The 25,497-nt window shown below is 42.6% G+C and overlaps 1 long non-coding RNA gene across 1 annotated transcript in view; it reads left to right on the top strand.

Moving 5' to 3' along the window:
- LOC132436583 (uncharacterized) overlaps positions 1-19,958 on the top strand; it is a 48,576-nt gene extending 28,618 nt beyond the window's left edge. The window contains exon 3 of the long non-coding RNA XR_009521813.1: positions 19,510-19,958. This is a non-coding gene — a long non-coding RNA (uncharacterized lncRNA). The remainder of the gene's footprint in view (positions 1-19,509) is intronic.
- Positions 19,959-25,497: the final 5,539 nt, after the last annotated feature.

The following is a 25,497-nucleotide window of genomic DNA, read 5'->3' as shown; positions in this document are numbered from 1 at the left end:
GCTTGCTGCTCGTTGAGTGGAGCTGGGTCTTAGCATTGAGATGGAGATCTCTGGGAGAGCTCTTGCTGACTAATATTATGTGGGGCTGGGAGGTCTCCTGTGGTCCAATGTCCTGAACTCAGCTCTCCCACCTCAGAGGCTCAGGCCTGACACCTGGCTGGAGCACCAAGACCCTGTCAGCCACACGGCTCAGAAGGGAGAAAAATAAATAAAATAAAATAAAGTTATTAAAATAAAAACTTTAAAAAAAATTTTAAAATAAAAATGTAATTAAAAAAGAAGAGAGCAACCAAACCAATAAACAAATCCACCAATGATAACAAGCATTAAAAACTAAACTAAGGTAAACATAAAGATCAGAAACTAGTCTGTCGCATACAGCAAACCCCCCAAGTGTATAGTTGCTCCCAAAGTCCACCGCCTCAATTTGGGATGATTCCTTGTCTATTCAGGTATTCCACAGATGCAGGGTACATCAAGTTGATTGTGGAGATTTAATCTGCTGCTCCTGAGGCTGCTGGGAGAGATTTCCCTTTCTCTTCTTTGTTTGCACAGCTCCTGGGGTTCAGCTTTGGATTTGGCCCCACCTCTGCGTGTAGGTCGCCTGAGGGCGTCTGTTCCTGCCCAGACAGGAGGGGGTTAAAGGAGCGCCTGATTAGGGGGCTCTGGCTCATTCAGCCAGGGGAAGGGAGGGGTACAGAATGAGGGGCGAGCCTGCAGTGGCAGAGGCCAGTGTGATGTTGCAACAGCCTGGGGTGTGCTATGTGTTCTCCTGGGGAAGTTGTCCCTGGATCACAGGACCCTGGCAGTGGTGGGCTGCACAGGCTCCCGGGAGGGAGGTGTGGAGAGTGACCTGTGCTTGCACACAGGCTTCTTGGTGGCTACAGCAGCAGCATTAGTGTTTCATGCCCATCTCTGGTGTCTGTACTGATAGCTGTGGCTTGCGCCTGTCTTTGAAGCTCGTTTAGGCGGTGCTCTGAATCTCCTCTCTTCATGCACCCCAAAACAATGGTCTCTTGCCTCTTTGGCAGGTCCAGACTTTTTCCCAGACTCCCTCCTGGCTAGCTGTGGTGCACTAGCCCCCTTCAGGCTGTGTTCACGCAGCCAACCCCAGTCCTCTCCCTGGGATCTGACTGCCAAAGCCTGAGCCTCTGCTCCCAGCCCCCACCTGCCCTGGTGGGTGAGCAGACAAGCCTCTTGGAGTGGTGAGTGCTGGTCGGCACCGATCCTCTGTGCACGAATGTCTCTGCTTTGCCCTCTGCACCCCTGTTGCTGCGCTCTCCTCCGTGGCTCTGACGCTTCCCCCTGCTGCCCACTCCCTGTCTCCACCAGTGAAGGGCCTTCCTAGTGTGTGGAAACTTTTCCTTCTTCACAGCTCCCTCCCAGAGGTGCAGGTCCCGTCCCTATTCTTGTGTCTCTGTTTTTCCTTTTTACTTTTGCTCTACCCAGGTACGTGGGGAGTTTCTTGCCTTTCCGGAGGTCTGAGGTCTTCTGCCAGCATTCAGTAGGTGTTCTGTAGGAGTTGTTCCACGTGTAGATGTATTTCTGATGTATTTCTGGGGAAGAAGGTGATGTCTGCGTCTTACTCCTCTGCCATCTTGAAGGTCCTCTTAATGTATTGTTGAATTCAGTTTGCTAGTATTTTGTTGAGGATTTTTGCATCTATATTCATCAGGGATATTGGCCTATAATTTGTGTGTTGGGGGGGAGGGTATGTGTGTGGCATCCTTGTTTGATTTTGGTATCAGGGTAATTCTCACCTTGTAAAATGAGGGCAAGTCGTTTTTAAAAAGTCATTTTAAAACCTTGTTTGGAAGGTCATTTTAAAACCTTGTTGGGAAGAGTTTGTGAAGAATTGATACTAATTCTTTAAATATTTAGTAGAATTTACCTGTGTGGCTGCCTGGTCCTGGATTTTTGTTTGTTGGGAGGTTTTTGATTATTGATTCAGTCTCCTTACTGGTAATTGGTCTGTTCAGATTTTCTATTTCTTTGCAGAAGTTGACAATGTATTTAATACAGCTAACCTACTGAACGTTGTAGCTTAGCCTAGCCTACCTTAAACATGCTCACACCAATTACATGAGCCTACAGTTGGGCAAAATCATCTAACCCCCAGTCTATTTTAAAATAAAGTGTAATTTATTGAGCTTCTACTGAAAGTGAAAAACAGAATGGTTGTTAAGTGCACTGGTCGTCTACCCTGTGATTACATGGCTGACTGGGAGCTGTCCAGCACCACAAGAGAGAATCATACAGAAGATTTACATTCAGATTTGAAGTATAGTTTCTACTAAATGCATGTCACTTTTGCACCATCAATTTATTGATTTCTTCTAAGTTCTTGGTGTACACTTGTTTATAGTAAAATTGTTCATAGTCTCCTTGATCTTTTGTATTTCTGTGGTAATCAGCTGTAATGTCTCCTCTTTGATTTCTGATTTTGAGTCCTCTCTTTTTTTCCTTGGTGATACTAGCTAAAGGTTTGTCAATTTTGTTTCTTTTCTAAAAAAACAAGTGACTTAGTTTCATCGATCATTTTTAGTCTCTATTTCATTGAACTCCACTCTGAACTTGGTCATTTTCTCTCTGTGTACTAACAGCGGACGTCATTTCTTCTTCTCTTTTGAGTTCTTGAGGTGTAAAGTGAGGTGGTTTATTTGAGATGTTTCTTGCTTCTCGATGTAGCCATTTATCATTATGAAATCCCCTCTTCGAACTTTTCCCATAAGTTTTGTTCTGTTGTATTTTTACTTGCCTCCAGGTATATTTTGCTGTTTTTTGCCCCATTGATTGGTCAGTAACATGTTGTGTAATCTCCACATATTTGCGACTTTGCAGTTGTATTCTCCTAATTGATTTCTAGTTTCATACTGTTATGGATGGAAAATATGCTTGACGTGACTTCCGCCTTCTTAAATTTCATAAGACTTGTTTTAACATATGACCCATTGTGAAGAATGTCCCATGTATGCTTGAGAAGATTGTGTATTCTGTTGCTTTTTTAGATGGTATGTTCTGTACATGTCTGTTAAGGTCACTGATGTGCTCAACACCAGACTTAACTAATGTCATTTAAGGCTGCTATTTCCTTACTGATTCTCTGGGATGATCTATCCACTGATTAACATCCCTCCTCTGTTTCTCCCCTTAGGTCTGTTAATCTTTGCTTTATAGAATTAGGTTCTCCTCTTTTGGGTGCACAAATATTTACAAATGTTAAATTCTCTTGTTGGATTGACCCCTTTATCATTATATAATGACCTTCCCGATTCCTTATTACCGTCTTTGTCTAGAAGTCTATTTTGTTTGATCTAAGTACAACTCCTCCAGCTTTCTTTTGGTTTCCATTTGCATGGATTATCTTTTTCTGTCCCTTCACTTACATTCTGCATGTGCCCTTACATCTGAAGTGAGTCTCTTTTAGACAGGATAGAGATGTGTCTTGTTTTTTATAGTCCATTCAGCCACTCTCTGTCTTTGGATTGGAGCATTTAATCCATTTACATTTGCGTAAAGCTTTACATTTTTGCGCCACACCCCATGTGTTGTGTTTCTGATGTCACCATTTACGTTGTTTATCTATCTTGTGTGTCCATTAACAAATTACTGTAATTACAGTTTTTACCTTTTAACCTTCATACTAGATGAATAAATGGTTAACCAATCACCTTTATACATCATTAGAGTATTCTGAATTTTACTATATATTTACCAGTGAAATTTATACTGTCATATGTTTTGTTGCTAATTAGAGCCCTTTACTATCAGTAAAGAAGTCCTTTTACCATTTCTAGTAAGGCTGCTGTAGTGGTGATGAACTCCTTCAGCTTTTGCTTGTTAGGAAAACTTTTGTGGGTAGAGTATTCTTGACCAGCAGTTTTTTTTCCTTTCAGCACTTTGAATGTATCATACTACTCCCTTCTGGCCTGCAGTGTTTCACCTGAGAAAACCGCTAACAGTCTTGTAGGGGTTCCCTTGTACAAAACGAGTTGTTTTTCTCTTCAAGAGTCTCTAATTGTAAAGTGTCTTGATATGACTGTCTTTGGTTTATCTTATTGAAACTCCCAGGGCTTCCTGGATCTGAATGACTGTTTCCTTTCCCAGGTTAGGGACGTTGTCAGCCATTATTTCTTCAGATAAATTTTCTGCCCCTTTCTCTTCTTCTGGACTCCTATAATGCCAGTGTTGTCTGCTTGATATCCTATAAGTCCATGAAGCTATTTCCTCTTTTTCATTCTTTTTTCTTTTTGCTGCTCGGAAAGGGTGAGTTCCACTGCCCCGTCTTTGAGTTCACAGATCCTATCCTCTGTATCTAGTCTGTAGTTGAACTCCTCTAGAGCACTTTTCAGTAGTTACTATATTCTTCAGCTCTGTGACTTCTATTTGTGCTTTCTTATATTTTTCATTTCTTTGTTGAAAATTCTCACTTTGTCCATCCATTCTTTGCGTGAGCTCTGTGAGCATCTTTAGGACTATTATATTGACTCTTTATTAAGTAAATCACTTATCTCCATTTCATGAAGGATTTTTCCCTGAGGTTTTATCTTGTTCTTCCATTTGGAACATATTCCTCTGTTTGTTTATTTTGTTTGACTCTTGTTGGTTTCTGTGCATTAGCTAAAACTGCCACCTCTCCCAGTTTTGAAGGAGTGACATCATGTAGGGGATGAAACTTAACCCTGTCCCAGCTCTTGGTTTTCCCTCAAACCTTCAGGATTGTTCAAGGAGCCTACTTGATTTTTAAAGGTTCCCTACTTCAGGGCATGCCATGATCAACCAACGTTCCAAAGGTGAGGATCTCAATAAACAGATTTAGGCTGACTGGAAGCCATACCCTTAGGCAAAAGTATGCAAATATACCTTTTTCAAGGGAAGACTGGCAGAGGGCTATTTCTATCTGCTCTCTCTACACTGAGCCCTGGGGTGATAGTTAAGAACTGTTTTTTCTTCTTTGCTACCATCACATTGAACTTGTGAACACAAGCCCTGCTGGTCACTGAGCCCGGATAACAAGAACTATGGCCTCTGGTTGGCAGACCCAAGAGCCCGTGTGCCTGACATGTACACAAGGCTCCTTTCTTGGACCCACTGATGACCTGAGGTCAGGGAGGGCGTAAAGATGGGCTATGCCTTTCTCCTCTGGCTAGGATTGTAATTGGCCCCTTCCTGTATGTTTAATTACAAGCCTGCCCCTTGGGCCACAGCTATGAAGCTAAGAAGCCTCTCTCACAGAAAGACTGGGGTGTGTTTCAGTCTGCTCTCTCCGTGCTATGCCTTGGGGGTGGGGTAGCCAATTAAGAACTTGTTCTCCATTTGTAACAGTCCTGCAGGGCCTGTGAGTGAAAGCCTCACTGGCCACCAGAACCTGGCAATATAGTGCTGTCCCCTGGTCAGCAGGTGCCGACCTCCTTTTTGAGAGGTGCTGACAAGCTGGGGCAAGGAAGGGTGCACAACGGTACCTGCTGGCCTCCTCTGTGAAGAGCATTTCACAGGCCCCTGGATGAGTGTTCTGCCCCTCAGGCTGAAGCTTTAGGATAAGGAAATAAACCTCTTTCACAGAAAGACTGGGCACTTGGCTGCCTCTGCTGTGGGACCTGGAGAGGAGAACCTGTACCAGCCCTTGAAGAGCTATTTCTCACTTCACTATAGACTTGTGGGTCTTGGTGGCTTTCAAAGTTCGATGTCTTGGGGCTCATCTCTCAGGTGCAGATCTTAAATGTTGGGGCAACCAGTGTGGGGTTCAAACCCTTCCCTCTTTAGGGAAAAGCTCAAGGTTATGAGTTCCCTCTTGATTAGGAGTTGCTGTGCTATGCGTGGGGTGCAGGGCCTCTCCTACGCGCTGCGACATTTTTTTCCCTCCAGTGTGTACATTTTTCTGTATGTGGGTTCTGGGAGAGCAGGTGAGTTTAGGATCCTCCTATGACCACCTCAAACTGGAATTTCCCCTCTGTTCCCTCCTCTGTGAAATGCAGGTATGGCAATGTTTTTTTATTGTGTTAAACAAGGTGATTGTATCGAAATAGGGCTGTGCTGAGGAATAAATGGGATACAGCACATGTTAAAACATTCAGCATATCACTGGGCTCGTGTTAAGCACTCAGTAGAACAAACCATTATATTACCACCTGTTTTCATCATTGTGAGTTAGATACTGTGTTTCTGTATTGGTTTGCTCTCCTGTCATTATGTGGTGACGTCTCTCAAGGATTTACATGCTTATTGCATAAGCCACATGGACACTAGTCAACATTCACTTAGGCTGATTTTTTTGAGGTTATTCCCTATCCCTATCTTTAGTTTTAGATTGTCTTAAGTTTGTTATTCTTTTATGGTTTTCCCTTTTCTGCCAATGCAAGCTAAGAAGTCAGAATTTCCAAATTTTATTTCCTTACCTATCACATAAACCATTTTAAAAAATGGAGGTAGTTACTAATGAATCCTGGTGGGTGTTTGCTCTATCTGGGCAGCCCACCCATTAGGATTTTTTAGTAGAATTTTATTACATAGAAACAACAATGTTACTTTGTCCAGCTACTCTGGCAAATGAAAATATCAAGTTGTCATCCCTTTACAAAACCACACACCTAAGTTTTCAAGTACAGTTACATAAACAAAAACACCTATGATTACAAGGTGTTTGTATGTTCTTAGTGTTTATCTTTAGACCCAAGCAACAAAGACTCCATGCAGAAAGCTGAAGAGGTTTTCATCATGCTAGAGGTTTTTTCAGAGTCAAGGTTTTCAAAAAGGCAGGTAAGCTGGTGGATAGAAATAGCTTCTGAAGTTATATCACATCTGTCCAAAAATGAAAATCATTTTTCATGCCCAGCATTTTCTAACTTTCACAGAACAATGCAGAAAGTGTTTTATTCTCATGCTGTGAGAGACAAACCAAAACCAATGATGTGGAAAAATAATGATCTCCATTATAATGATCTCCATTTCTGTACACTTACCATAGCTTTTTATTCAAGCAGCACAAGTGCTCAACACGCTGCTTTTAGGGGGTTGTATTTTTCTGACTTTTGAACCAATGTGCCAAAGGGAAACAAGGTTATTCAAAGGCAAAAGTAGAAGAACAAATGATGAAGTATAGGAAGGGAGTGATATCTGCCAGTTTTCTTTTGACTTATGCCTCTTTCCCTGAATGAGTGGGTGCAGGGGGCCAGGTTTTTGCTTTACTGTCTGGCATTATCAATCCTTTGTGGACAGTATTAACCAAACATTCCTTGAGATTCCATTATTATTTCTGTATTTCAGCTGATGTTGGGACAACCACCACGGCAGCACCAAACGTTTGCTTAGTCATTACATATTCACTCATTCAACAAATGAATGACAAAATTGTTGAAATAAGGAGAGTACCAGGTGTAAGACTGGGGAGGGATAGAGTGGAGGAGACTATCACGTGCCCATGGCAGGATGGCGTTTTCTCTTCCCTTTGTTACTTGTTTCCCTTCCTCTCCTTATTCTATTGGGAATGGAAAATTTTAGCATAATAACCCATGGCAGTTATGGTATGAGTGTGATTAAAGAATGACAGTGTCTCTTGGCAGGAATGTAAATTGGTTCAGCCACTACGGAAAACAGTAAGGTGGTCCCTCAAATAATTAAAAATAGAATGATCTAGCAATCCCACTCCTGGGTATGTATCTGAAGGAAGTGAAATCACTGTCTTGAAGCAGTATCTGCACCTCCATGTGTACTGCAGCATTATTTACAGTAGCCAAGACATAGAAACAAGTGTCCCGGACCAGATGAATGGATAAAGAGACGGTGGTATAAATAAATGTACATAATGGAATATTATGCAGCCATCAAAAGGAGGGGAAAATCCTACCTTTTGTAACAACACGGAAGGACCTCGAGACCATTTTACTAAATGAAATGAGAGAGATTACACAACATTTTTCATTCTCTAACTTATGTGTAGAATCTAAGAAGTCGAACTCATAGAAATAGAGAGTAAAATTGGGGTTGCCAGGGGCTGGGAATTGGGGGAGATGCTGGTCAGAGGGTGCAGACTGTCAGTTCTACCCTGGGGATGTAATGTACAGCATGGTGACTATAGTTAATAATAATGTATTGTGTACTTGAAAGCTACCCCAAGAATAAATGTTCTAACCACACACACATATGCACATGGTAACTAAGTGATGTATATGTTATCATTTTGCAATATATATGTGTATCAAATCATCATGCTGTACACTTTAAACCTACACAGTGTTAATTTACAGCTCAAAAAAGAATGACAGTGTCCATCCTCACCCTCCCAGGAACAAGAACCACTGGGTGAATGAGTCCCTTTGCCAGGCCACAAGGAGCAGCAGTGGGGTGGGGGGGAGAACAGGGCAGTGGAAAAGAAGAGTAGCATGCCAAGGGACAAAAGGACCAGCATATCTCACTGACTCGTTAAAGACTACATATGTAGAAAAGGTAAACAGTGATTTGCAGCACACCCTAGAATTTGTGTGTGTGTGTAATCAGCATGGAGCTGTGAGCACAGAGTGCTTAGTACTCTGAGTTGTGTAATCAACAAGGAGTACGATTATGCTGTTTTCCATAACGGGCTCTACCTGCAGGCCCTTCCAGACGTCTCAGGACACATTGCAGTGTTACGTATCATTTCTCTAATTTTTCCACGGAGATGAAAATTTGTTACCTCCTGAGCATACACAAAACGATGTGGAAATCATAAGAATCATTAGGGCACGTCTATTAATTACCAAACCTTGAAGCCATGCTAGATAGTATTAGGTTTCTACAATAGGAGACAACCCATCCTATGCTTGCGTTTGGTTCTTTGGTAGTCCAGATTCAGATGCTTAATGCTCTTCCATTCTACAACTATTCAAGGTCACCTCTTGTTCCAGGACAGCTGCTAGGGTGCCAGCCAGCAGGGTCAGAAGGAGGAGGTTAAAGGGACAAATGTTCCAGGCACATCAGCTCTTTTTGTAGAGCCTTGTAAACTTCCCTACTACCTTTTCACTACCCTCTCATCAGCCAGGACTGATTTAAATGGCCACATCTTTTTTTTTTTAACCTTTATAATTGCTTTACAATGGTGTGTTAGTTTCTGCTTTATAACAAAGTGAATCAGCTATACGTATACATATATCCCCATATCTCTTCCCTCCCTTCTAGGCGGTCACAAAGCACCGAGCTCATCTCCCTGTGCTGCTTCCCACTAGCTATCTACCTTACGTTTGGTAGTGTATATATGTCCATGCCACTCTCTCACTTCTTCCCAGCTTACGCTTCCCCCCTCCCTGTGTCCTCAAGTCCATTCTCTACCTCTGCGTCTTTATTCCTGTCCTGCCCCTAGGTTCTTCAAACCACTTTTTCTTCTTTTTTTAGATTCCATATATATGTGTTAGCATACGGTATCTATTTTTCTCTTTCTGACTTACTTCGCTCTGTGTGACAGTCTCTAGGTCCATCCACCTCACTACAAACAATGAACTCAATTTCATTTCTTTTTATGTAAATGGCCACATCTTGGTGTACTGCCGGCTGGGAAATGTGGTTTTTCAGTCGCTCACATTGCTACTCCAACCAAAACTGGAGTTCTGATATATATTGGGTAAACAACTCATGAAAAACTACGTATGTCCTAAGAGTTACTAAGAGTTAAAGTTACCATTAACCATTTCACTAGGTGAATGATACATTCACTTGAGTATGCTGTAATGTACAATTCTGGAAAACTCTGGCTGTTAGAAAGGCAGGAGTGGGCTTCCCTGGTGGCACAGTGGTTAGAAATCCACTTGCCAATGCAGGGGACCACGGGTTCGAGCCCTGGTCCGGGAAGATCCCACATGCCGCAGAGCAACTAAGCCCGTGCACCACAACTACTGAAACCTGCACGCCACTACCAAGACCCAATGCAGACAAAAATAAATAAAAGAAAGGCAGGACTAATTTTCTTTCTCTTCCTCCAGTGCAAGTGTGTTCACATGCTCCTAAACAGAGTTTCTTTATAAGAAAATTGCTAATTTTGAAGCAACTAAAAGAACAGGAATCATACAATTGGGTAGACTGTATGAGACGGCAAGCAAGCATGGTACCAGTTCAAGGTTCATACCTTTTCCTGTCCCCTTATTCTATTAATTCGCTCAAACGTCTACTGAGCACCTGTTATGTCATAGGTCCTCTGCTAGTCATAAAGATGATGAAAAATCTCTACCATCCCAAAGCTCTCCATCTAGTGGGAAAAATGCCCAGTGTGCATGATGACTTCCTTTCCATAGGTCATGAAGGGAGAGAAGGGGCAAAGGATGAGCAGTCAGGCTTGTCTGGAGGAGAGAGAAGCCCTTCACGGAAGAGGTGACGGGGGGGGGGAAAGGCAGTTCAGGAACCTTCGAGACTGTCCAGGTGGGGGCAGTTGTATATTCCAGATAGAAAACAGCCTGAAAGTTGTTTGAGACAGGCAGACTCCAGGAGGTGATGGGGGAAGAGGACCGAGGCCGTGAGGCACAAGCAACCCCAGAGCTATGACATGTGTGACCACCTCTGTTTCCTACCCTGGCATCTCAACCCCACGCTGCTGCTACCTGCCCAAATTTCGCTTGTCATCCGTCCTCCAACACTGCCTCTATCAGACTTAAGTAACCACCCAGGTGAAAGGGTTAAGTCTCAGCCTTTACTCCCTGCTGTCCATCCCACCCACCCCCCTTAGAGCTCCTCCACCAGCCCAAGGAGTGGATTTTTGGAAATGTACATCTGCTGATTACACTCCCGTCTATAGAAAACCACTTCAGTAGATACCCCCAAAGTTCAGACTCCTAGTGCAGCACTGAATTTCACTGTTCCCTCTGCCTACCTTTCCAGTCTCCCCTCTGCTGTGGCCACAGGCAAGCAAGACCCTGGCTCCTGTGCGATCCTGGCCACCGTCTCACAGCACAGAGGGCTGCGCTTGGGAGTGACACACATCACTTCCCAGGTTCCACTGGCCAGAAACCGTGCTTTTGGCCACACCAAACTGCAAGGGAGGCTGGAGCTGCTCTTGTTTGTTTTATAGCTTTGTCCTTTTACTCGTCATGCTCTAAATTTTCTTTGACTATCTTATTAACAGATCACTTCCATTTCATGGTTGCAATAGCTTCTCAATGTTCTGTATGAGCAATTTTAAATTCTAATCTCTGAAAGTTTTTTAATTGGAAAAAATGCTTTTTTAAAAATTCTTTTTCCATCGGGGTCCTTTCTTTGGAATGTTCATTTTAGCTTGTCTCTGGTGCTGTTGGTTTTCCTTAAATAATGATTGCCAACACTTGCTTACTGTGTATCAGATATTGATACTACTGACATAGAGGTACGCGTTTACCTACAGCAATCACATCGAGTATTTACGACACTTCTCTCAGGTAGGTCCTGTTACTTGCCCGTTACGCAAATGAGGAAACAGGCACAGAGTGTTACTTGCCCAGCATCAAACTCCAGATAATCCTACCGTATTGTATAAATGAGTAGTGCATTTTGGACATCTCTGCACGGTTAAAAATGAAGTTGACGAATATTTTCTTTGCTCGCAGCAAAACAAACCACAATGTTCATTTCTAATACGTTCTCCTCAAACCTCTGACTTTTCTGTCTCCTGTGCAGCTTTCCCCTAATTCATGGAGAAACTGAAGCCATCAGCTGAGTGCCAACGTCCATCCCATTTCTATAGGATCCTTCTAATAATCGTAAAATTAAGCAACACTGAATTCCCTAAAGTGGCTTCACTTGGTGGTGAGCATTAACTATTTCAATGCAAATTTAACAAATCTACTCGAGTAACCTAGTCTCTGAATTTAACGCGCCAAAAAACTATTTTAATGGCCAGAATTAAAAACAGTACATTTCTATAGTCCTAAACCAGCCAGATGAATTTAGATCTGTTTGTTATAAACATATTCCTGCATTCCTAAACTGACATGATGGTTTTAGACCTTTAAAAGACTGAAAAGAAATACGTGGTGAAAATTTTGGAGATACGTTTGTTCTGGGAGATACTCACTCAGCTCAATTTTACGGACAATTCCAGCCCTTCTGTCCTTCACAACAAATAACACAAATAGTAATTAATTATAGCGTGCTCATGAGAATAAGCCTGATCTAACAGTGTGTCCTCATTTTCTGGCACAGAGAAGACCCTCAAGAAGCACATCTGATCGGTTCTGCCTCACCCTTTCTTTCCCTGCCCAGGTGGGTGTCCGAGCCAGCCTGGACGAGGCTCTCAGTTCTCCCAAGACGGAGCTGGCTGATGGTGGCTTTGATCATTAGAGTATACGGCCCTGCTTTAATCAGCGACACAGAACGCTGACCCTAGGCCCTTGCCAGAGAAGTGGGCCTTTGAACTATGTGCTGCTCACCTTTTATTGAAGCCCTCGACAGAAATATTGAAGGGGGTTTAAAGGACCCAAGATCAATGCATTCCTGACTGTGACCCTTTCATGGATCAAAAGCTCTGAAGTCTCTCCCTAGAGAAACACACATCAAATGGTGTGTTTCACCATTTCAGCCTTTCAGAGGCCTTGAGTACTCTCTCAAGCACGTACTGACCCTAGAGAAGCCAGTCCACGATGACAAAAAGAGGCTTCCATTTTTGCCAGCTGTAATCCATTGGTAGAGCACTGTTTTAAATGAACCCTGTTTGGCCTTTGCACAAAAGAGCTCTGTGACCTCACTCATACTGTGTGTGGGGGAGGAACGTGCCAGGTGCTGGGCTGTGTTTTTGGCATCCTTGTCCTGGCAATTAAGGTAGACAGACAGACTACTGACAAACTAATATACAGTTTTCCTTTTTGCTTTAGCTTTTAGGAATATCAGCTTAACGTAAGTATTCAGGGCCCTAAATTCCACTTACATTGATACATACTAATTGTAAGTATTCAGGACCCTAAATTCCACTTACATTGATACATACTAATTTTTATTTATATCCCTATTGATTCACTGACAGCCACCCTTCCAGGCCACTCCGCATCCTTTGCAAAACAAAGCAGGATCTATAGAAACAAGTAATATTTTCTGTGTCAGTATTTTAAATCCTCCATGAAACACAAACTCTCCTTCTTTGGCTTCAGACAATTCATTACAACTTTAGGACTGAAGAGTGATGAACACATACTCTTAATAGATTTCTGTATATGTGGCGGCCATCACGAGGGACGCCTCAAATGTCACACCCATCTTTGTAACGCGTCCTCTTCTTCTGTTACGCCCATGAGGCTCTATTGCTCAAACTCACTTTAAAGCACGTTCGTTTCAAAATCTGAAAACACGCTTACTGTATTGGGGAATGGTTTCTCTAGCTCTGGATAGAATGATAAGGCCGGTAGACCAGAGTGTGATGTTTCTACCTGCACAATGAGCACAGGAGGGAGAGGCAGGTGGACCTGGGATCAGTCCTGGCTCTCACCCACCATCTGTGTCCTCTCCAGAAAGTTACGGAGTCCATCGCTAAGGTTCAGCTTTCTCATACAGAACACAGGGATAAAGAGAGTATCCAACTCTCAGATTCACTGTGTGGATTCCATGCCACATCTTACGTAAAGTCCATGGAGTATCCTAAACACTAAATAAATATACCCTCCCTGCACCTTCCCAGCCCCTCATCACACCAGCAATATTTACAGGTGATGTAGAGGAGGGTGAGAGCTTTCAGTCTTATTCACACCAAAAATTGCATTACAGTAGTCAAAATAAAAGTGACCATATATAATGAAATATATATACATAGCCATAAAAAAGAAATGAAATAATGCCATCTGCAGCAACACGGATGGACCTAGAGCTTATCATACTGAGTGAAGTAAGTCAGAGAAAGACAAATACCATATGATATCACTTATATGTGGAATCTAAAACAGGACACAATTAGACTTATCTACAAAACAGAAACAGACTCACAGGCATAGAGATCAGACTTGTAGTTGACAAGGGGTTGGGGAGGGATGGATTGGGAGTTTAGGGTTAGCAGATGCAAATTATTATATATAGGATGGATAAACAACAAGGTCCTAGTGTATAGCACAGGGAACTAGATTCACTCTCCTGTGATAAACCGTAATGGAAAAGAATATGAAAAAGAATGTGTATATAACTGACTCACTTTGCTGTACAGCAGAAATGAATACAACACTGTAAATCAACTAAATTTCAAGAAAATAAATCTAAGCAAATAAGTGAGTCACATGATCTGAGAATAGAAAAGAATAACTGACAGAAGCCCTGTGTGAAAGTCTGGATGTTCCATAAAATCACTGCTTCCTTTCCTAGCTCCTCCCTCCCATGGGAAGTGGCATAAAGAAAGTGGACAAAGGTAGGAACTTAAGGTGGGGACAGTGCCTGTTTTGTTCCCTGATGTGTCCCAAGTGTGAAGGTCAGCATCTTCTCATATGGATTTGGTGCTTCATAACTATTTGATGTAGAGAACTGCATAGTGAGGAAGAAAATAGAATATCCAGTCCTAGAATGTTTCTATTTTCCTTGGCGTTCAGGGGTGAAAATAACCATTTCTATCAGAAAACAGAAAGAAGTCTTTAAGTTTCCGCCACAGAAAAGGTGCTCGATCTTGTTCGTTTTCCTCGAGTACATGCAAAAAGCATCAGTGAACTGCCTCAGGAACCCCAGTGTAACAGGTCATAAATCCAGCATACAGAAGCCCTGCTAAAGCGACGCCTCTTCCATTAGGAGGCCCCCGCCCTCTTCGGACCCAGCCCGAATTTAAAAGGTGCAAAGGCCGAGACAAAGTAGTTCACCTGCATTGATACCTGAACAAATTAGTTGATTGATTTACAGTTTCATGTAAGTTTCACAGAAGACCCTTAATAGCCAAAGCAATCTTGAGAAAGACAAACAGAGCTGGAGGAATCGGGCACCCTGACTTCAGACTATACTACAAAGCTACAGTATGGTACTGGCACAAAAACAGAAATATAGATCAGTGGGACAGGATAGAAAGCCCAGAGATAAACCCACTCACCTATGGTCAATTAATCTGTGACAGAGGCGGCAAGAATATACAATGGAGAAAAGACAGTCTCTTCAATAAGTGGTGCTGGGAAAATTGGACAGCTACATGTAAAAGAATGAAATTAGAACATTCTCGAACCCTGTACACAAGAATACAATGGATTAAAGACCTAAATGTAAGACCGGATACTCTGAAACCCCTAGAGGAAAACATAGGCAAGACACTCTTTGACATAAATCACTGCAATATCTTTTGGATTTGTCTCCTAGAGTAATGGAAATAAAAACAAAAATAAACAAATGGGATCTAATTTTTTTTCTTTGCAGTACACGGGCCTCTCACTGTTGCGGCCTCTCCCGTTGCGGAGCGCAGGCTCAGCGGCCATGGCTCACGAGCCTAGCCGCTCCGCGGCATGTGGGATCTTCCCGGACCAGGGCGCGAACCCATGTCCCCTGCATCAGCAGGCAGGCTCCCAGGAAAGCCCATGGGACCTAATTTTGCTAGTTCCTACTGTTTGCTCTCCTGATGGGTGAAACAATATACAATGAAATCCACTTAAAGCATAATGTGCTACACAAGAAAGTTAGGTTAATGGGAGTCAATTGAAAATACTCTGCCAGATGAGCTAATGATTCAGTTTGCTTTTCAAATAGACTAGCACCGAGCATCAATCTTATCACTCTCTTTAAGCACAGTCTGGACACCCAGCATCACTCACCTGCCACTGGTTAGACTGCGAAGTTTTTTGGGAAAATATCAGAGCATTTTGTTTTGATGGCTAGAATCTGATAAGCAATGGCTATTGTGGTAACCGAAAACACAGTGCTGCTCTGAATATGAAGAAAGATGATGGAAACAATAGAGGGACCTGTGAAGAATGGCTTGGAAAGGTGATGCTCTATGATTTATCATGTCTTAGGTTGGGTTCCATGGAGACAGACTCAGAGATAGAGATTTGAGAGCAGGATGCAGTGGCAGGTACACTGGGGAGAACCATCACTAAAGTAGCCATGGAAGAAGGACTGGGCGGAGGAAAATGCTGAGCTCTGGAGCTCAGACAGCCCTTCAGAATTGTCCCAGATCGAGGCAAGGGGGTTGAGCCTTTGTAGTGCCATCACTGACCTTGGATGTGGGCTGCCCTGGGGAAGAAGCTTAACCTCGAGTGAGGCAGCTCCTTTTAACCAAATGCCCCAGAAGGGATGCAGCTGAGAGCCATCGGCTGCCAACACGCCCAGCAGCGGGTGCAATAAATACTTTGGTTCTAAATGGGTATCTGGATGGCCAATTACAGCAGCCACTGAAACCGGCAGGTTTAAATAACAATATACTGGGCTGGTCAAAAACTTTGTTTGGGTTTTTCCGTATGAGCTTATGGAAAAACCCGAACGGACTTTTTGGCCAACCCTATATTTAAGTGACCGTAACTGACTCATGATTTGCACAGAAAGGACATTTAGTAAATATTTGTCGAATGGGTGAATGAGTAGTTATTATGAGGGAAGAATGATAATCACTGGATTTAAACTTCATCAGAAGGGATGTAAAATGAGGCTACAGGAAAATACAGAATCCACTCAGAAACCAGGAAAAGCTCCAGCTATCTGTAATGTACTTTGCCATTTGACTGAATTATTAAAATTATTCAGATTCTGCATTTAGTAAGCCTTGGGGAGAAGGTAGAGAGAAAAGTTCCAAAAGGGAACTTGGGGAATCAAGTTACAACAAGTGAGGGTACCCCCTCCCCCATTTCACTGTAAAATAGCTATTATTCCACTACATAAGAGTTTGACAGAAAATTTCACATCTTTAAAAAAACAAATAATTAGTCTTGTGTGAAGCAGCAGAGAGAAATGAAAAGCATCACTGATCAACTCCTTCCAAAATTAATGACTCTTCCTGCTTGGAGCCCTTTCAACTAACGTAATCATCATCTAAAGCTCTTTGTGAAGGTCATTTCTGAGCACAGCCTATGCTGCTGTCTAATGGTCCAAGCACCCTTTTCTCCGAGTGTTTAGACCTGCTCACCTTGCAGCCAGCAATTTAATCACAAAGACACTTTCCCAACATTATGCATTCCTACATTAGATGATGTCCTTTACTCAACATCCACATTAAAAAAAAAGAGATATATATTGGGCTTCCCTGGTGGCACAGTGGTCGAGAGTCCGCCTGCCGATGCAGGGGACACAGGTTCGTGCCCCTGTCCGGGAAGACCCCACGTGCCGCGGAGCGGCTGGGCCCGTGAGCCATGGGCGCTGAGCCTGCGCGTCCGGAGCCTGTGCTCCGCAAAGGGAGAGGCCGCAACAATGAGAGGCCCGCGTACCGCAAAAAAAAAAAAAAAAGATATATAAATTAGATGTTGCAATGAGTCCGTTTTATCCCGTGACTTCTACGGTGATTTCAAAAACGCTTCACCTTTTTTTTTCAGTTGCTTTCAAACTAGGTTTTCTTAGCCCATAAGCATTTCTGCCCCCCAAGATTTATCTGATTAAAGACTTAAAGATAACTTATCAAATATCTTTAAACTATCATGATACTGTAACAAAAATGCATAAATCCATTGTGCTAACTATAAATTTTTACTATGACTCACTGATCTGTTTCTGTTAAGATGAAATCATTTTTGTACGGATCCCAAATGATCCTGCCATCTCTGCCTACTTTATTTTTTTTTAAAGTTCAGAGGTATTTTTTATTTCATACTTTTTTTTTTAAACATCTTTATTGGAGTATAATTGCTTTACAATGGTGTGTTAGTTTCTGCTTTATAACAAAGTGAGTCAGTTATACATACACATATGTCCCCATATCTCATCCCTCTTGCGTCTCTCTCCCTCCCACCCTCCCTATCCCACCCCTCTAGGTGGTCACAAAGCACCGAGCTGATCTCCCTGTGCTATGCAGCTGCTTCCCACTAGCTATCTATTTTACATTTGGTAGTGTATATATGTCCATGCCACTCTCTCACTCTGTCCCAGCTTAACACCTACTTTAAAAGAACCCTGATAGAGCAAGTAAACTTACAATTTTTTTTAAAAAAACATACTTAAAAATAAATATTTAAATATATTTAGGACAACTGATTTTTTATGCCAAAGAACAAGTCTTCTCTTAAACTGGTTTTAATTTTTATTAGGTAAATGTGCATTTACCTCATCAAACAGAGCCTGTTTGACTCTTCAGTTCAATGTATTTGTGGAAGAATATTCTGTCTAGGGACTTCCCTGGCAGCACAGCGGATAGGACCCTGCGCTCCCAATGCAGGGGGCCTGGGTTTGATCCCAGGTCAGGGAGCTAGATCCCACATGCATGTCACAACTAAGAGTTCCCATGCCACAACTAAGGAGCCCACGTGCTGCAACTGGGGAGATGGCAAGCCGCAACTAAGGAGCCCGGGAGCCACAACTAAGGAGCCTGCTTGCCGCACCAAATAAATAATTAAATAATTTTTAAAAAAGGAGACATATCCTGACAAAGTAATTGAATTTCAAGGATGAAAGAAGTTAAAAAATAAAAGAATATTCTGTCTACATGATACGAATGTAACTTTTTGGTCATCCTATGAATTAGTTTATATTAGCTTAGTTAAGGGATTATCAGGTCTTTTCCAGGAGTTTTTGCTCTAACAGTAAGAATTATTAAACAAGATACCTCTATCTGGCAGAACTGACCAGTCAGCTGGGATCACGCCTATGCCTGTGCAGGGAATCTGGGACAGGAGACACACAGGCGACACACGTGCACACCTGCCACGTGTGCACGTGGGTCTCCCCCGAAGTTTGAAATTCCACCAATGGCAAATTATATGCCCTTTCTGTAAAGATTAGCGCTTCTCACGGCCTCCTGTTAAAATATTCCTAAACGGGGTTATCAGTAAGATGATGGGGGGAAACAGAGGTGGAGGAATGTGTCTTTTGTTGTGTCAGAGGGAAGAATTGCTAAATTTTGCCCAGATGTATGTGTGATGCATGAATCAGCACTGAAAAAAAAATTCAGAATAATTCCAAAATAATAATGGAAAATTTAACATTTACTGACAGGCACTACCTAAGGCATAAATACTTTTTTTTTTTTTTAAAGCCAGGGATAAAAGATAAGAGTCAACACAGCACTGTGTCTTCATTAATGATTCTGCGGATGTTTTCCCTTTTCTGCTATCATCAGTAACCTTCACTTTACTTTCAAGTGTGAGAGTGATAGTCTTAAAATAGAACCATTGCTTTCTTGAAGCCATAAATGAAGTCACTGCTTGGCTAAACCTTGCTTTTAATCCAGCTTCCGTCTCAAGGAAGAAAAATAATCTGGACTCCTATTTTGAAAATCTGACCCATAATATAAATCAGGGCACAAACAGCAGCACTAGTCTCTATTCACGGTGAATGTCATCATGAGTCTGAATCATATTTTCAGGACTGAGTCCAATTGATACAGCTGTTCCTGCTGACTTAACGGAAGAACCTTTCTCCTGTTTTCAGATTTGCCCCAAGGCTTAGCTACAAGAATAATAATACTTGTGTTTTTTTATGTTATTTTTTTTTCTGCAGCACGCGGGCCCCTCACCGCCGCGGAGCACAGGCTCTGGACGCGCAGGCTCAGTGGCCATGGCTCACGGGCCCAGCCGCTCCGCGGCACGCGGGACCCTCCCGGACCGGGGCACGAACCCGCGTCCCCCGCATCGGCAGGCGGACTCCCGACCACTGCGCCACCAGGGAAGCCCAATACTTGTTTTTAAAATGCGAATTCATTCACTCTATAGAGTACTCTTGGGTACTTGTTACATGCCGGGTCCCATGCTGGGGTGGGGGACCCTCAGATGAATGAGATGCAGTTCCTGTCCCCACCTGCTGTGACCGCCACATGTTTTTAGCTCTACTCAATGTTTTGTAATAACCTATAATGGAAAAGAATCTGAAAAAGAATATATATATGTATAACTGAATCATTTTGCTGTACACTTGAAACTAACACAACATTGTAAATTAACTATACTTCAATAAAAAACACACACAAATACGGACCTCAGATAAGCAAGTTTTTTGAAAAATAAATAAACTTTTTGACTCCTTCAAAACATATTTTAGTTAGGTGATGATAAGAGATGTTTTTAAAAAGTTAATACCAACATTGGAATAAAAATGGGGTTCAAAGAAAACACAAGAATGCAAATGTACTTACTGAAAGGGGAAAAGTAACAGTGATTACATGTCAAATATGGCTATAAGTTTCCTGAAAGCCATGGCAAAACTGTTCCCCATGATAGTCGTATAGCTTTCAGGAAAGTCTAAAACTTTTTCTAGATTAAGTATCAGCATCAGAGCCTCTCTCAGGTGAGGTGGGGGAGGGATGGATTGGGAGTTGGGGATTAGCAGAAGCAAACTATTATATACAGGATGGATAAATGACAAAGTCCTACTGTATAGCACAGGGAACTATATTCAATATCCTGTGATAAGCTGTAATGGAAAAGAATATAAAAAATGTATATGTATAACTGAATCACTTTGCTGTACAGCAGAAACTAACACAACATTGTAAATCAGCTATCCTTCAATTAAAACAAAAATAAGAGAAGTCTGTCTCAGCTTTAGGAGTGGAAGGAAAAGTTGCAGTTGAGGCTGGAGCTTCAGATGATGGAGCCCTGACCTCACGTCCTTGTGGAATCCCAGCTTCCCTGATGAGGCCTGGCAGACAGGGAGCAACACCGCTGGGCAGGATTCCAGTCTTTCTGAGTTGGATCAAGTGACTATTACCCCCAGCAATGCCAATACTAAGGCTTTTCACTGGACACTGGCTTCCATTCTCACTAAGGCAAGAAAAGGGACGTGTCAAATTCTCCTCTGTCTCCGGGCGCTTGTGCTCAGAAGCGGCAAAACCATTCGCGCTCACATGTCCTTGGCCAAAGCAACTCACGTGGCCACAGCTAACTGGAGGGGTCGGGGGAGTACAGTTCTTTATGAACCAGAAATGGGGAGACTAGACATATCTGGTGAAGAGCATCCTTGACGACCACACTCTGAAAGCCTTCCTTTGGATGGGCGTCCTGATCACAGCCTCTTTTCCTCTGCAGAGTATCGCTATGTCTCATTGAAAGGCACCCAGGGCAGATCTGGAGGTGGGGACAAGTTCTGTGGAGCATGGACTTGACCTGGGGGAGTGACGGGGCCTGATCTCAGGCTGTTGTCTCCAAGACTCAGATGGCTGACCCAGGAGACAGTAATCCAGGAGTGAAAAAGAAACCAGGCGGCATGAAGGGACCAGACGGAGAGAGAAAGACCTGGACGCTGGGCAACTCGGATAAGAGCAGGAACTTACCCGTCTACCTGCCTGCCTGCCAGCCACAACTGCCTCTTGTGCACTGACCAAGTTACTAGCACAATTCTGCGTTCTGGGGATTTAGAAGGAAATGAGACGGCTGGAGGATGCACAGTAATTATAAAGGACACTGAGTCTGGAGTGTGTGCAGGGACACAGCACTGACTCGGTCCAAGGCCAGGTGCATGCACCCTTCATTTCCCTGAGCATTTCTTGCACACGTTGCATTTGATACCTGGGACAACTCAATGAGGTATCATTGTCATAACCATTCCACCAACCTGGTGACGGTCCTTCAGGGCATTAGGTAAAGCCACTGGACCCCGATCACACAACTGACCCAAGACTCAGTTCTCTGACTCCAAAGTCCCCTTTCATCTTACTTTTGGACTGTGATGCTGCCATTCTCACCAGAACACACCAAGTGAAAAGTTTCCTGAGTGTAGCTCTTTACTAAGATTGGCGTTTTGCACCTCAGTCCTATTTGCTGTGATTACAAATGTAAACAGAATGTTAATCTAACCATAGACACAGGACGCTTCTTGGATTCTTTCCATGACCCTCAAGGAATTCCTCAAATTGACATTTTACGTTGCCAAGCAGTTTTAGAAAACGGTTACTTTGCTTTGAAACAATCTCTTGCCAGGATACAAGTGGTCTTATCTCGAAGACAGCCCAACACAGATGCCTCAAGATGAGTGAATCCGAATCTGCTTCCTCCTGGTGGGAGGTAAGTCTTAAGGTCAAAATGGTGCCCGCTCTTCCCAGAAGAACATCGACAACATTATGTCAAAAAGAGCTGTTGGGTTCTTGTGGCTTCAATGGTACTTCCAGTTACAAAAGACAAAGGTGCTTCTTAAGTCGATTCCCCATGACCTCTGCCACCGCCCCCCCACTAGTTAGGCTAAACTGAAGTTAGTTTAAGCAGTGCTAGAAAAAGGCTTCTAAACCACTGAAAACTATTCCAGGTGTTAGTGGTTTTTCTTGACTAAGAGAGTTGCACAAACGTCCCTCGCTCTTTCATTGTGAGGCATCTAGAGTCCCACGTGCCACTCTGAGCCTGAAGAAAAGAGGATTAAAAAGTGCTGCCTCAAGAAAATAACGAGGCCAAATGTTTCTTCTCTACTTTAGGATGGTTTTTGCACTTTTCAGGGTAGAATACTGAAACCTCAGAGTATACTGGGTCATAAATACACAGGGGTTGGGTGTTACCAGAGGATGTAAAAAAAGTACCAAAAGAGAACAGTTGAGAGAATAGAATCTTCTGAGTCTACAACACCTTCTAGAAGAACGAAGCTCTCATTCTAAACAATCATTTCTAGTTCTGGAGATTAGAATAAGCACCAGATGATCATCCCATACTCGATTAGCTAGACAGGTATCCATTTAGTGGTGCCTAAGTCCCTATTTCTGATTCTTCTGTGACTTTCTGGGTTTCAAGAGAGACTCCTCAGGGAAACCATCTATCAGGAAGGGGACGCAAAAATCTGCTCCTTGGTCTCAGTCCTGCAACGTCTCACAAAATAAATGTATCCGTTGGCATTAGGTCCCGTGAAGTCAGGCTGAGGGTGTTGGTACTTCCCAAGGTTCAGGAGCTACCTGTCATTATTAAGATATGAATTCTAGGGGTGGTGGCTCAGCCCCCAGTGACACAGCCTGAATCAGCTGCTGCTCCGGCCATGTCCCCCGGCAACAGACAGCGCCTGCTTCCTGGAGCCCCCCTGCCTCTGGGGCAGCCACGGGGCTGCTCTGGGGTTCAAAGTCAGACGACTACTGGACCTGTACAATCAATCAGTGGCTAGCTAATGGGAGTCAGCATGCTTTTTGGGGGGAAAGTATAGAGATTTTGGAAGTCTTTACTATGTATTCCCTGTAAGATTCGCCCGAGTCTCAGTTTCCCTGTTTAAAACTAGGAATAACGATCTACTGTACTAAGGTTAAATGACATGGTATGTTTTAGTATGGAGTCCAGAATCTGGAACATAGTAAGTATTCAAAAAAATGTTCGTTCCCTCACATTCCCTCCCGTCTCCATAGGAGGAGGTAAGTTCTACAGCTCTTGTTCACATAGGACCACTTGCTATATAACATTTTCATTGCTTTGAGGTCAATTTAGAATAGCATTGCTGCAAAAACAGAGCCGTAGCAAAAGAGAAGATAAAACATACCTCTGTTTACGGTGACTCGGGTCATGACTCTCCAGCTCAGCAGCCCTGGGCAGAGCTTGGGGTATAAATGACCTTGAATCTGATTTACTTCACTAAGAGCTGAAATTTAAAACCATTCTTTGTGGTGCCTTCAGGACGGTTTTGCTTAAATAGCGCACAATGGCGACATCCTCCTTAAAGGGCCCTTGGTGAGCCAATCAGTTTCGGTCTCATCTACTTCAATGAAAATGGGAAAAAAAAAACCACATTCCAAGCTGGAGAAGAATCAGGTATGCTTCTTTCGTAGAAACAGCTGTAAAGTGGACCTAAATAGAAAAATCTAGAAATAAACGCAAGGCTGCTGGGAAGATGCTAAAAATTCCGCTGATTCTTTCCCTGACGAGGTGCTATTAGTGCAAAAACTGTCTCAGGCGTATGAACTTTTAATCACTAAAGGTCACCCACAGCATATAGATATACAGGGAACCATCTCTATCTATCACACAGCTACCGATTACTCTTATTCGTGGTTCTACGCAAAGTGTAGTTTTAAGGAAAAATGAAAGCACGTGACAAATCATAAAATGAACATGCTGAGAACGGCATTGCCTTGGTCTGTTCCACGGGATGCCAGTGTCCTAACTTGCTTGGGCACTCTGATTGGCAGCAGATAACCATCAGACCTTGGACAGTTTTCAAAATGCATGGACAGAACATACCATACCACGTGTTGAAATGACACATCATATCAAACTAAAGAGGAACTTTCATGAGACGAATAGTGCTACCAGCAGGTGAAATCTGTTACCATTTCGTCCCTGTATCCTCCCCACTCCTAGAATGAGCATATTTCTCTGTTTCAGAGAATGAGGTGTTTGGTGTAATTATGATTTCCAGATTACTGATGTGTAACACTGAAGCACTGAACCCGTTCACTGGAGGCATCTGCGATGTCGAGTTTTCTTAAATGCATCCTGTGTTTCCCGGCCTTGTGAATTAGAAGTGCTAATACATGCCATCTAACCTCCTCTTAATGACTCAGTTATTCATGAACAAATAGCTATGGAGTTTTAGAGTAGGGAAGAAATTCAGGAATGATTCCGTTCCCCAAGCCCATCCCTCTATATTTTACTTGAACTTCAGAGATGCTGAGTGACTTGCTAATTAATGTCACGTAGGTAGATATTACAGGAGCTCACCCTAAAATCTAGGTTTCCTAATTCCAAACGTTGGGGCTCTTTCTCGTACACAGTAAATCCCAATTATATTGGATTTTTGCTACGTGCCCTTTCCCTTGCCTGTCATATTCTACCCTCAGGTTCACGTATACCTCACTCTCTCACCTCCTTCAGGGTTTGTCCGCAATTGTTACCTTTTCAGTAAGGTCCTCCCTGATGGCTTTATTTAAATTTGCAGCCCTCTCTCTGTTCTCTAGCATTATTTTCACTTTTCTCTGATTTCTTTTTTATCTACATCATTTGTCACATTCTAACCTTCTATAGATGCAATCTGCCTTATTTTATTTTATTGTCTTTCTCTATCACTAGAATGACATCTTTGTGAAGAAAAGGTTTTTGTCTCTTGTTCATGACTGTATTCTATAACAGTGTCTGGCCAATCACAGGTGCTCAGTGAATATTTGTCAAGTAAGTCACGAGTTTGAATGATTAAACTTCACAGAAGTTTGATAACCAAATAAGTCTGGTGTTACAATGTTTGCAATACGGGGGTTCTGAGTTACTATCTCTTCTTGTTGGTGAAGAAGGTTAAGAAATTGTTAAAAAAACAAATTATTTGTTAAGCAAAGTCCTATGGTTAAAAAAAAAGTAAAGTTGAGTTTTAGCTGGTTGACTGTAGCATAAAATTTCTTTTTAGATGATAGAATAAAATATATGTTGCATTTACAAATATACTTCCACCAAAACTACTGAAAGCACCGATGACTGTGCTATGAATGAAAATAAAATGATGACCTACTTAGGAAAATCCTTTATAAGTGTACCCAGTGGGTACACAGTGTTTCAGACCGTTTCTGCCCCAAAATGGTCTTGTTTGGTAGGTAGTTCACATGGC

This window comes from Delphinus delphis, chromosome 13 (assembly GCF_949987515.2).
Source record: "Delphinus delphis chromosome 13, mDelDel1.2, whole genome shotgun sequence".
Taxonomy (NCBI): domain Eukaryota; kingdom Metazoa; phylum Chordata; class Mammalia; order Artiodactyla; family Delphinidae; genus Delphinus; species Delphinus delphis.
Note: the sequence above shows the minus strand (reverse complement) of the source record. Positions and strands in the feature narration are given on the sequence as shown.